This window comes from Mus pahari, chromosome 6, assembly GCF_900095145.1.
Source record: "Mus pahari chromosome 6, PAHARI_EIJ_v1.1, whole genome shotgun sequence".
NCBI classification, from domain to species: Eukaryota; Metazoa; Chordata; class Mammalia; order Rodentia; family Muridae; genus Mus; species Mus pahari.
Genome location: NC_034595.1, coordinates 71,707,717 through 71,720,221, shown reverse-complemented (window position 1 = coordinate 71,720,221; position 12,505 = coordinate 71,707,717). Strand labels below are relative to the sequence as shown.

Here is a 12,505-nt window from a genome sequence, read left to right as displayed (position 1 = left end):
CACAGCTGGATCTCATGGAGGCATTTCCCCAACTAAAGCTCCTTTCTCTGTGATAACTCCAGCTGTGTCAAGTTGACACAAAGCTAGCCAGTACAGTTGACCCCTTGTCAACTTGACACACAAACACATCACTAGTAAGCCTCAACCCTTAGTTTCTTATTCATCCCCAAGACCCACCAAGTGCAGGTTAGCTCAATTATGATGCTCCCACTCTCGCTCCAAGAGAGAGTATATCAGTTTGGAGCTGTACAACACAAAAGTCCAGCGTGGAGGAGAGAGAGAGTTTGTACTTCAAGGAGTAATTGTGGTCCACCTCTGGAGTACTGTGCTGGGGTTGTGGGATCCCAGGGGATGGGATGATGAACCTAGACCTGGAGGGTCTAGCCTCTCCACCTTTGGGGAGATTCTGCCTCTAAGGAGGGTTACCATGATGGAGTCCCTCCTACCCTGCTCTACCAGGTGGCACCATGCTCTTTATAGGACCTCATGTGGTCACGGGTAAGGGGTCCTCTTGACCCAAGCTGGGATTGGCCAGTGCTTCTGGGAGCTGAACAGAGTGGCATCTTTTAGAGCCATGTTCTGACTGGCCCATCATACTGACTGTCGATCTGATTCCCTACCTTCTGTCTACCTGTTGTGCTCTAAGAAATCCATAGCTAGCATTCCACTCCCCCACCATCTATTTTTGGCTTGAGGTAGCTAGTGAGACCAAAATAAACTGAGCTAATTCAAGGTTCGGGGTACGTTAACAAGGGCCATAGCTTCGATTTTCCCAGTGTGATGAGAAGTTAGGGGGGGGGGTTGAAGGAGGACAAGGCAGGGTTTCCAGGCAGGGAGTCAGCAGTGTATAAATCTGGAAATCTTTTATTTCTGTGAGTGGTTTATTGATTGTACAACAAAAATGACCACCAAGAGGAGAAAATACTTAACAAGGCATTAGAGGGAGGGAGCTAGAGGCTGATGAGGCTCCTGGGGGAAGGGCTTGAAGACCTGCCATCCAACAAGAGGCTTGGCTGTGTGGTCCTGGGCACAACGGCAACCTCTCTGGACCGATATCTTCAATTCAATGAGAAAATTTAAGTGAATTAAAAACCACAGCCAGATGTAGCGGTGCACATCTATAATCTCAACCCTTGAGAGGTAGAGGCTGGGGAATCAGGGGATGAAAGTTATCTTTGGCTATTGAGTTCCAAGATAGCTTGGGTTATATAAGACTCTGTCTCGCCAGGCAGTCGTGGCAACACACCTTTAATCCCAGCACTTGGGAGGCAGAGGCAGGTGGATTTCTGAGTTCGAGGCCAGCCTGGTCTACAGAGTGAGTTCCGGGACAGCCAGGGCTACACAGAGAAACCCTGTCTCGAAAAACACACATAAACAACACACACACAAAAGAACACCATCACCACCACCACCAGGTGCACACCTTTGACCTTAGCACTTGGAAGGTAAAGGAAAACAGAGCTCTGTGAGTTCAAAGCCAACCTGATCGACCTAATGAATTCCAGGCCAGCCAGGGTTACATAGGGAGTCTCTGTTCTGAAAAAAAAACAAGCAAACAAAGACATACTTCAAACAAAGCAAACCTTGGGAAGACCTTACTTAGGGAAACTTTAATATGCTGCTCTCTCCAGGCCTGGCTCACCCTCATGTCACACTGACCCCCAATTCTATCATGATTTCCCTGTAAGCTGTCTACCAACGGCTCCCAGAGGTTCCCAGAAATGGGATGTCTTTCTGTGTTTGCATTTTCTCCCACTAGTCTGGCCAGGCATACTGAGCTCCTGGAGGCTGCCTCCTCACCAGCTTCCCTGCCATCATCTCTGCCTTCTTCCACTTGTTATCTATGGAATAGATAGCATGACAGATAGTTATAAAAAAAAAAAATCATAACAAGTGACCAAAGGCAATCTGAAAAGTGACCCACATCAGTCACTGTCCTGTTGCTGGGGCCAAACACCATGACCAGAGCAGCTTAGAGAAGAGAGTTTATTTTAGCTTACAGTGTGTGATGGCTAAGAGTCCACCACGGTAGGGAAGTGTAGCAGCAAGTGAGGCACTGGCATAGAGGCAGGAGGGGGAAGCTGGAAGATAACATCTTTTACTTCAGATATGAAACAGAGAGAGCAAGCAGACAAACTGGAAGTGAGGCACAGCTGTAAGCCCTCATCCTCATCCTTGGTGATTTACTTCCTCCAGCAAGGCTGCACCTCCTAAACTTCCTCAGTAGTGCACCAACCTCGGATGAAGCGTTCTAACACCCGAGTCTACAGGGAAGGTGTTGCTTTCCCTTCAGACCACCACAACCCCTCTTTGGTCCCAACTATTGGTTGTTCTAGAAAAAGCAAAATATGATGGTGCCAGTTAAAGAGTTAGCATTTGCCAGGGAGCTGGAGGAGAAATGATAGAGCACAAGAAGTCTGTAGGGCAGTGAAACTCCTGTCTCGCAGTGTGGCTTGGGGAACACATGTCCTACAGGCACAGAACTTGTGTATGGCACAAAGAGCAGACCATCGTGCATATTGTGGGCTGCAGTCAATTAGATCCTGCTGGGAGTAATGTGCCACACCAGTGCAAGGCATTGAACTAGGATGCAAGCATGCACGCGCATGTGTGTCTGTCTGTCTGTTTGTCTGTCTGTCTGATGTATCTAGTGTATCTGTGTGCCTATGTGTGTGTAAAAGTCAAAGATAGTGATAGGTGGTAGAAAGGTAGATAGTAAGACAGATAATAGATAGATAGATAGATAGATAGATAGATAGATAGATAGATAGGTAGATAGATAGATAGATAGATAGATAGATAGATAGATAGATAGAAGATAGACAGACAGACAAACAAATATAAGAGTATATTTGTAAGAGAAAGTGGATGGTTAGGTATGAAAGGGAACTCTGCATTTCATATCAAATTTTTCTACAAACATAAAACTTCCCAGGAAATGGAGTCTAATACATGCCAGATCACATTTCTCTGGAAAACCTCCCTGCTTGCCACTGCACCCATTGCTCAGGAAGTCTCCGTGTGGCGCCTGCATGCTGGCTCCACACTGGGTATCCTTTGACTTCTACTTTGTTCTGCAGGCCTTCATAGCTGCTGATTCTGCCAGGGCACTTCCTTCAGGTAGTTGACAGAAGGACACCCTGGCCACTGACCAAGAGCTGCCCCTCCACCCCAAGCCTCCCCTTGCTGTGCAATCCTAGCCCCACGTCACTTAAATAGACACTGTGTGCATTCGTGGGGGGGGAGGGGCATGGAGGTCAGAGGTTGTCCTCCCCACACTGCCTCCCCTCCCTTATCGGCATGACCTCAGATAAGCCTGGAGAGAAACAGACTTCTCAGGAGGCAGGAGCAGCTCATTTAATTGTGGGGAACAAAGGCTATTAAAGCCTTTGGGGAGTGGGTATAGGCTGTGGGGTAAGTGCGCATCATTGGTCCAGGCTAGGGTGCTGGGGATGGCTCATTTGCATAAGAAGAACTCCACGTGCTGCTGGGGAAAGGAAGTTTAGCTGTGACCTCCTCTGGTGGGGCAAAGGTGAGGGCATGGGTGAGCTGGAATGTGCAGGCCCAGGGCAGGGAGGGAGGGAGGAAGGGAGAGGGGGAGGGAGGGAGGGAGGGGTCTTACTCCTGTCAGTTTCAGACGCCTCAACCCCATTCTTGCTCCAGGCCTGCTACCCTGGCTGCACAAAAGGTCAACCTTGGGTGTCACCCCACCCCCTGCTTTTATAAACAAGGTCCCTTGTTGGCCTGGAGTTTGTAGTGTATGCTGGGCTGGACAGCCAGCAAACCTCAGGATCTGCCTCCACCTCCCTAGTGGTGGGATTACAAGGGAACAGCACTATACCCAGGCTTTTACTCTACGGCATGGTGTCTGGAATTGAACTCAGGTCCTCATGCTTGTGTAGCAAGCATTTTCCAAGGGAGCCTCTCCTCAGCCCTCCATACACACTTTTGGAAAGAGTAAGGGGAGGGAAAGGAGATGAATGAATGCATGAGTTTGTTGGAACTCTCCAGGCCAGGCCTCGGCAGGAGCCCAGAGAACTGCTTGTTGGTAACTCTGGCTCTCAGGGTCTCCCACACAGAGTTTATGTGGTACTTGCTGTGGAAGATGAAGGAGCAGCTGAGAGCGTGGGCCCTGGGTACACATTCCAGCTCTGGTGACTTACACAGCTTTGTATGTGACTCTCAGAAAGGTTCCTGGGGCATATTATATATTCAGTCAGGGCTGGTCCTCATCATTGCCCCCACACAACTCTCCTCTTTATTCATTGTTTCTTTTGCTGTTTTGGGGTTTAATGGAGACAGGGTCTCACGCTGTAGCCCAGGCTGGCTTAGAACTCACCATGTAGCTCAGGCATGTCTTAAAGTGCAACAATCCTCCGTGTGCCAGTCAGGGATTCTCCAAGCGGAGCCACATCTCAGCCAGATGGAGCAGGAGCAACAAGGACTGCCATCTTGATACATGTGATAGCAGGACTCAGAGACGGGAGGTGACCTGCTTGCTCAATGTACCCAGCAGAAAGTGACAGAGATGACCGGAACTCCGAATGACTGTCCATTCACACAAAGGGGACAGAGTGGGGAAGAAAGATACAGGTAGTCCGGAGCCCACCCTCCTCCCCCACCATGGTGGCTCTAGTTTTAGTCTCCTGGGGATATGTTGATGGGAGGAGTCCCTGCTGCTCACTGATAGCCTCTTGTTCTCTCTAGGAAGCTCTGGAAGCTGCTCAGGGTCCAGCACCAAGAGCTCCCTGGGCTCTTTAGCCAGATCTAATAATTGGCTGCCACTTACAAGGAAGAGAGAGGAGCCATCAGCTTCTATGAGTCTCCGTTCTCCCGGCTTTGGTGTAGGGGAAATCATATGGGCATTGCAGAGCGCTTGTACTGGTTAGTCTCTGAAGGAGCAGAGATGATAAGATGGATGTTATTAAAAAGGAATTTACTAGGTGGGCAATGTAACTAGTCTTTACAGCAGCAGGATGGGTGGACTTGCAGGCAAGAGCGAAAGCAAGCAGGCAAAAAGCAAAGTTTCTTCCTTCCACACCCTTCCACCAGATACTGCCTTCTACAGTTTGTGTGACCCTTCCTGCTTCAAACAATCTGACCAAGAGACGCCTCCCAGGAGTGTCCAGCAGGCTGTTTTAGTTGATTCCAGATTCAATCAAGTTGACAACCAAGATGAGTACATGCACACACTCACGTGAGTGCACGCAGACTCAGCCCTGTCACTACCTTGCTTAAGGATCCTTCAGCCTTCCAGCTGCTCTCCAGGAGAGCCCTGGGACTCCTCTCCCACGGAGACTCTCCTCCTCTACTCCAAGCCCTTGGCCCACCTGCTTTCCCCTTTATGACAAATGTGCTGTTGGGTTAATAAACCGTGTCGGAAACGAGGCTCATAAATCCCTGTCTTGGGACCTGAGACACCACACCATGCCAAGACTCTAAGGAACTATCCAGGAAAACAGCCTCATTAGCCCTTTCAAGCCAGGATCTCACCAATAACTGTGACCATGCAGCCCGATTCTCAGACCCGGCCCGCCCGCAGCACCCGCTCTCGTCCTGGGCCTTCACAGTTCCCCGCCCTGCTCCATGCCCAGGCCCTTTCCTCAAGGCCTGGGCTTCCTCAAGTCTCAGAGCACAAACTCCAGGCTCCCTCAGCGGTGCTCATGTGCCCAGTCAGTCCCAGCACCGTGGGCATCCTGCCTGCTCTGAACCTTCTTCTCACCCACTTCAGCTCCTCTTCCTGGGCTACATCAAAGAGCACGTTCTCTAAGAACCTTTTCTGTGCTAGAGAGATGGCTCAGCAGTTAGGAGTACTAATTGCTCTTCCAGAGGACCCAGGTTCAATTCTCAGCACCCACATGGCAGATCAAAACTGTCTGTAACTCCAAGATCCTATATCCTCACACAGACATACATACAGGCAAAAACACCAATGCTGAGAAAATAAAGCCCGTTCCTGCACCTCCAGATTTCCTTTAAGAGAAATTTTGGTGGTGGAGGGCAGGACCCAACTCTTTTTCCACTCTTTGAAGGCACTGGCTGCAAACAAGGAGACAGATTCATAAGTCCAGTCCATATCCAGAGCCACTGTCATGGTCTTGTGTTGAGGGATAGTGGCATAATAGGAATATGAGAGAGAGAGAGAGAGAGAGAGAGAGAGAGAGAGAGAGAGAGAGAGAGAGAGAGAAAAGCAGTGAGAAAAAAACAAGGACCACAGTAGAGGACTCCTCAACTCCTCAGATATCTTGGGCAGGCTACTCACCCTGCCTCCTTGTTCATAGCGCAGTGAAGGGTGAAGGATGTCTTACAGGGTACCGCCAAGGAGCAGTACCTAGCCTAGTACACCAAGGGCTCCAGTAGGTAGATGCTATGATTATAGTAGTGAGCTTTGCCTCACGAAGTTTACTGTGTTGTGGGGAAGATGAACATTGAGTTAGCAAGTGTCCATGTAATTAGGTCATGATGTTTCCGTTAAGTTTCAAGGGCGAAAGCCAGAGTTGGATGTCGTGACACAAGCCTGTCTGAGCCCTCCAGAAGCTGAGGCAAGAGGACTAGGAGATCAAGGCCAGCCTGGGGGCTGCATTAAGAGAACTTGTCTCCGTGCTTTACATCATGGGAGCATAAGGCGTATGAGCCAGGCTTGGCCAGGGCTTCCATGAAAGATTCTCAGAGAGGATTGTATTTAGATCAAGATGGGAATGAGCAACTGTGGCCTGGTCCAGGAGGATGTGAAGTGGGGGCATTCTGTATAGCAGGGACAGCATGAACAGAGATGCTGTGCTCCAGGGTAAAACTGAGGGAAAGTGGAGGGAACAGGACAGCAGGTGACCCTGAAGGACAGCAGGCAGGCAGCCAGGGAGGTGAGGCCTAGGGTCTGTAGCCCCCTGTGGAGAAGCAGAAGTGACTAGGAGATCCAGGATAGAGTGACTCCTCATGTATGGGGGTGAGAGGGGAGCAGTGATGGAGATGCACACCAGAGTCGGAGTCTGGCAGAAGCAGTTACTCCACATAGCAGGTGTGTTGTCTTCCGTCTGGGATGCGCTGAGCCTGAGGTTGCAGATGGGGTTAATCATTTAAGGGAAGTAAAAATAACAGAGCGAGTCAGATCATACTATATTAAGGATGCAAAAGTAGGCGAGGTAATTATAGGTTGAACAGAGATTTTGAGTTAGGGGAAGGGGCAGGCATGTATCACCTGAGTTACATCCAAAATGACTGTGGCAGAGGACGGTTAGGCCTGTTTTGTGAAGAAGAGATTCAAGTGGAGACCAGTTTGAGTACAAAGGAGAGAAAGCCTAACGGGGATTCCTACATGGCCCTTCATGGATCCTGGCAGGAAGCAGGACAGTTGACAGAAGTCACAGTCCAGACATCTATGATGTCTCTCAGGAGATTCATCCATCCATGCAAAAATAAACCAATATTTTCGCGTCATTGTCCTTGGGGACGTGATAGTGATGCGAAGCCATTGGGTTTTTCTGGAAGACACAGACAGCAAATGTGTCAGCATGTAATCTGACAACAGATCAATTTGGGAAATGATGAAAGAGTCTAAACTGGACAGTGATAAGGAGACTCTTTGCTCTGAGTGGTCCTCTGAAGGAGTGGCTACTGGTCTGTGTGTGTGTGTGTGTGTGTGTGTGTGTGTGTGTGTGTGTGTGTGTGTGTGTACTCATGAGGTAGCATGGTATTCTAATAAAAGTCAGAGGCCAACCTCAAGTATCATTTATTGTCTACCTTGATTTAAAAATATGTATATTTGAGAAATGTGTGTGTGTGTGTTATGCATATGCATGTGTTCATGAGTACCAGTGCAAGCTTGTTATAGTGCACACGTCAGAGGACAACCTTGGGTCCTTGGCTTCCAGCTTGCTTGAGCCAGTTTCTTCTTGTTTGCTGATATTAGCTGGTCAGTGAGTTTCTGGGAATTCCCCTGGCTCTGCTTCCCCCTCTGTAGGAGCACTGGATTACAGATGTGCTACCATGCCTGGCTTTGCATGGCTCCTGAAATCGGAATTCAGGTCTGCATGCTTGCACAGCAAGCATATTACCCACTGAGCCAGCCCCCCAGCCCCCCAGTCCCCAAGCTCCCCAGCCCCCCAGGCCCTCCCCCACCTCCCCAGCTCTCTGCCTTATTTTTGAGATAGTATTCCCCACTGATCTGGAAATCGTGAATTAGGCTAGGCTCTGCTGTCTGGAGAGCCCCATGGATCCTCTTGTCTCTGCCTCCCCAATGCTGTTTTACAAGCATGTGGTTCCATAACCAGATAGTTGCATGGATAATGGGAATTGAACTTGGGTCTTCATGATTGTGCAGCAAATGCTTTACCAATTGAGCCATCTCCCCAGCCTAAAGGAAACTTGATTTTTTTTCCAATTTTTTATTAGGTATTTATTTCAGTTATATTTCAAATGTTATCCCGAAAGTTCCCTATTCCCTCCCCCTGCCCCTGCTCCCCTACCCACCCAGTCCCACTTCTTGGCCCTGGTGTTTATATGCCCCTGTACTGGGGCATATAAAGTTTACAAGACCAAGGGGCCTCTCTTCCCAATGATGGCCGACTAGGCCAACTTCTGCTACATATGCAGCTAGAGACACGAGCTCTGGGGGGTACTGGTGAGTTCATATTGTTGTTCCACCTATAGGAAACTTGATTTTTAATAGAATAATTAATAAATTGCATGCTTCTTTGAGAGTGCTTATTTGTTTAGTTTTGATGTTGTTTGTTTAGTTAAGTTTTGTTTTTAAGACTGATAATAGTCTTGAATTTACTATGTAACTGAAGATGACTTTGAACTCCTGATCTCCTTGCCTACATTTCCCAAATATTGGGATTGCAGGAGTGTGTCACCATGCCTCACAAATTTCTGATTTGGGAATGTATCTGGGCTTGCCTTCCATTTTTTTTAAAGTTTATTTTATTCCAGTGTGCGTGCATGCATATATGTGCATGTGTGTGCATGTGCGTGTACCACGCACAGTACCTGTGTTGTGGTGGTCTGAAGCCATCTTCTGGGAGTCAGCTCTCTCATTTCACTCTGGGTTCCTGGGGTCAAACTCAGGTCATCTTGAGTAGCAATAGCCTTGGTCCAGCACACTGACTCCACCTGTCCGTTTTTGTGTTTATATGTTAAATACTTGACATAAAAATATATAAGGCAACAGAATATGAAATGAAAGCCATAGAGATGGACAATGAAGCCAATAGAAATCAAGTGAGATAAAGTAAATGGCATTAAAAACATCTCCATACAGCCTGGAAGCAGAAGAGTTCCCGAGGCCCAGGGACAGCTCAGGGGGGGAAGTGCTTACCCCCTCCACAGGAGCATGGGGTGCCCAGTCAATCCCCAGCAGCCATGCATGCACATGGTAGTCTGTGCTCATAATCTTGACTCTGGGGAGGCAAAGACTGGGGCATCCCTGAGGCTTGCTGGCATTGGAGGCCGTGCCTCAGCTGCCACACACACAAGCACATGTGAACACCAGGGGAAAAAGAAGCAGTACATTTGAAAAAGGGTATTCGGAGCCTCAGGGCCCCTTAATAAAAGACACGTAGACGTTGGTAAGACAAAATTTACATATTCTTTCTGGTTTGTACAAATTACTGAACTGCTAAGAAGGCCGAGATCCAGCCCTTAGGAAGGGTGCTGATGAGAAGCTGGGTAATGAGCTCAATTAAAAGGATTCAGGCTTAGCCGTTGTACAAGGACACTGGAGATGTCCTGAAAGAAACCTAGAGCGTTCCCCAAGATCAACAGCAACCGTAACCATTTCACAGCATGGCCAGACTGTGCCATGGAGCTAGAAGAAATTTCTGGGAATTATCAATGAAAAAAGAAAAGTTTAAAAAAAAAAAAAGTTATCCTGCAGAGAAGGAGAGCCATCTTTTCTGTCTTCAGAAATTAAAAAAATTACAAAACTGCCATAGATGAAGAGGCAATCAATGACAACGGAGTAAAAACTGTAAGAAATCATAGAGGCAAAACGGACAAGCAGCTAACCAGAAAAGATTGCATTTTCTAAAGTCCATCATGGTTGCCAAGCTATTGGCCAACTGTTAAAAACTGTTTTATCTCACTGTGATTTATTTCCTCATTGCCCACAGGTCTTCACATTTTGCACAATACTGCTGTGTTACACACCACCCCAGGGTACAAGGGCTCTTAATCTCTAACCACAGTGAAAGATTTGCATAGATCTGCAGATCCAACACACTCTGCTATTCTACTCTGTAACACACTGCCCCAGGGCACAGGGGCTCCTAACCCCTAACTACAGTGAAGGATTTGCATAAAGCTACAGATCCAGCCCATTAGGCTACAGTGGGGGGGGGGCGGTCTGTGGGGGTCTGTGGGAGTCTGGGGGGGGGGAGTACATTAGGTTATCTGGGCCAGGACACTGGATGGCTCTTGTCCTGCAGGGAGCAGTGTACTTACTAGGTAGAGGATAGTATCTAGACTGCAAGCTATCCCTTCTGCTCAGTTCCATTGCCCAGAGCAAGGCAATGGCCAAGCCCAGAGTTGATAAGGTAGAACTAAAATCTTGACTCTTTAGTGGTCACAACTGTCAGATCTACAGCAAAGATAGACAGAGGGGAGAGTGAAGACCTTGGGGAAGGAGGAGAAGGAGGAGGAGATATTTTTCAAGCCCTTTCTCTCACTCTTTCTTTCCCTCCTCTCTCCACCCCCCCCCCCCATTTCCCTTCCTTTATACAACACATGACCGATAGCATATTGTGGAGCTAGAAGAAACTTTCCAAAAATTACCCAGAAAAAAATACTTTGAATAAACTGTGCTGTAAAGAAGATAGTTTCTCTCTAGAAACAAAATTCCATCCCTTCCTCTCTTCCTTCCTTCCTTCCTTCCTTCCTTCCTTCCTGTGTGTGTGTGTGTGTGTGTGTGTGTGTGTGTGTGTGTGTGTGTGTGTGTGTGTGAAACAAGGTCTTGCTATGAAGCGAAGCTAGCCTCTAACTCACAATCCTCCAACCTTAGTCTCCTGGGCACTGGAATTACAAGCACAGACCACCACTTCTGCTCTGAAATCTTTTTCACAAAGCACCCCTCGATCTTCAAAATTATATAAACCCCAGGTTTCTGCACCACTTGGGTCTGCCTGGAAGCTCTGTTCTTTTAATGGACAGTACCCAAGGTGGCTGAAAGCTGACTTCTCTAACAATGAACAAGGCTGACTTCTCTAACAATGAACTCTTCTCAAATACACACTTTACTTATTAGTATTTTGAAATACTTAATAAACAAAGCTTTATTGAACTTAGCATTCACTTATATCATTTCAAGCGATTCTATTCATTTGTGGCAGAAAAGGAAATGCTGTTGGAGTCTTTGAGAAAAGTTTCAATTGTCCTAATTGTTTAAATGGTTTCAAAAATGTGATAGTCATTTGTAGGATAAATTACTTTTTAAAGTAAATTTGATGAAGAATTTTTGCAACCATTTCAGATACAAAATCTGATCTAAAAGTACATGATCATAGGAGCCAGCTAAACATACACACAACTACAGCAGCATAATAGGTGCTTTATGGCACACTTTTCATATTGGTTCCTGTTGTTTATTCTTATAGTTATTTTTGGTAATATACCACCAAAACCAAAGCTTGATCATAACCATACCATGCAAGTACTGACTACAAATTCCTACATCCTGTGCCCCATTCTCCATCCCCAATATCACATTTTAAATTTTCTTCTTTCCTTCTTTCCTTCCTTCCTTCTTCCTTCCTTTCTTCTTTCCTTCCATTTCTTTCCTTCCTCCCTCTCTCTCTCTCTCTCTCTCTCTCTCTCTCTCTCTCTCTCTCTTTCTATGGGTATTTGCCTGAAAGGGTTTCTGTGCGTCATGACCATGCAGTGCCTATGGAAGCCAGAAGAGGGCATCAGATTCCCCGGGCCTGGCATTTCAGACAGTTGCGATTCACCATGTGGGTGCTGGGAGTCAAAAAGCAGTCCTGTGGATGAGCAGCCACAGGATTCTTTAACAACTGAGCCAGCTCTCCAGCCCCCTATTCTGATTTTATGAATACCAGATGCTTTCACCTTTATAGGCCTTTTCTGCCATTGTGTGTACACATACACAAATATTTGTGTATGTACATATATTTATATCATAGTACTTAATCAGTAGTATGCAAAATATGTATTTATGGATTAAAAGAAATACTTTAATCTAAAATTTTAGATTAATTTCCTTCTTATTTTAAAGAAGTTAAAATATCTTTGTGGATCCTTGAAAGTATGTAGGGCCCTGGTGTGGTGCCTCCTGTGCCCTGTGATGAATTAGCTCTTCCAATCCTTCACATGAGGGGACACTGTTATGGATCTCATCCTGATCATTCTTGTCCTCCTCTTTATCGTAGTTTATTAAGCTATATGTGTTCCTTCCTTAGAAAAGGTGTTATGAGCCGGGCCTGGTGGCGCAGGCCTTTAATCCCAGCACTCGGGAGGCAGAGGCAGGCGGATTTCTGAGTTCGAGGCCAGCCTGGTCTAC

General features: G+C 47.1%; 1 long non-coding RNA gene across 1 annotated transcript in view; it reads right to left on the bottom strand.

Moving 5' to 3' along the window:
- Positions 1 to 867: 867 nt before the first annotated feature.
- LOC110322812 overlaps positions 868 to 12,505 on the bottom strand; it is a 21,308-nt gene continuing 9,670 nt past the window's right edge. Inside the window, exons 3-4 of the long non-coding RNA XR_002380603.1 lie at positions 8,986 to 9,108; positions 868 to 1,056 (exon numbers count right to left, since the gene is read on the bottom strand). This is a non-coding gene — a long non-coding RNA (uncharacterized LOC110322812). The remainder of the gene's footprint in view (positions 1,057 to 8,985; positions 9,109 to 12,505) is intronic.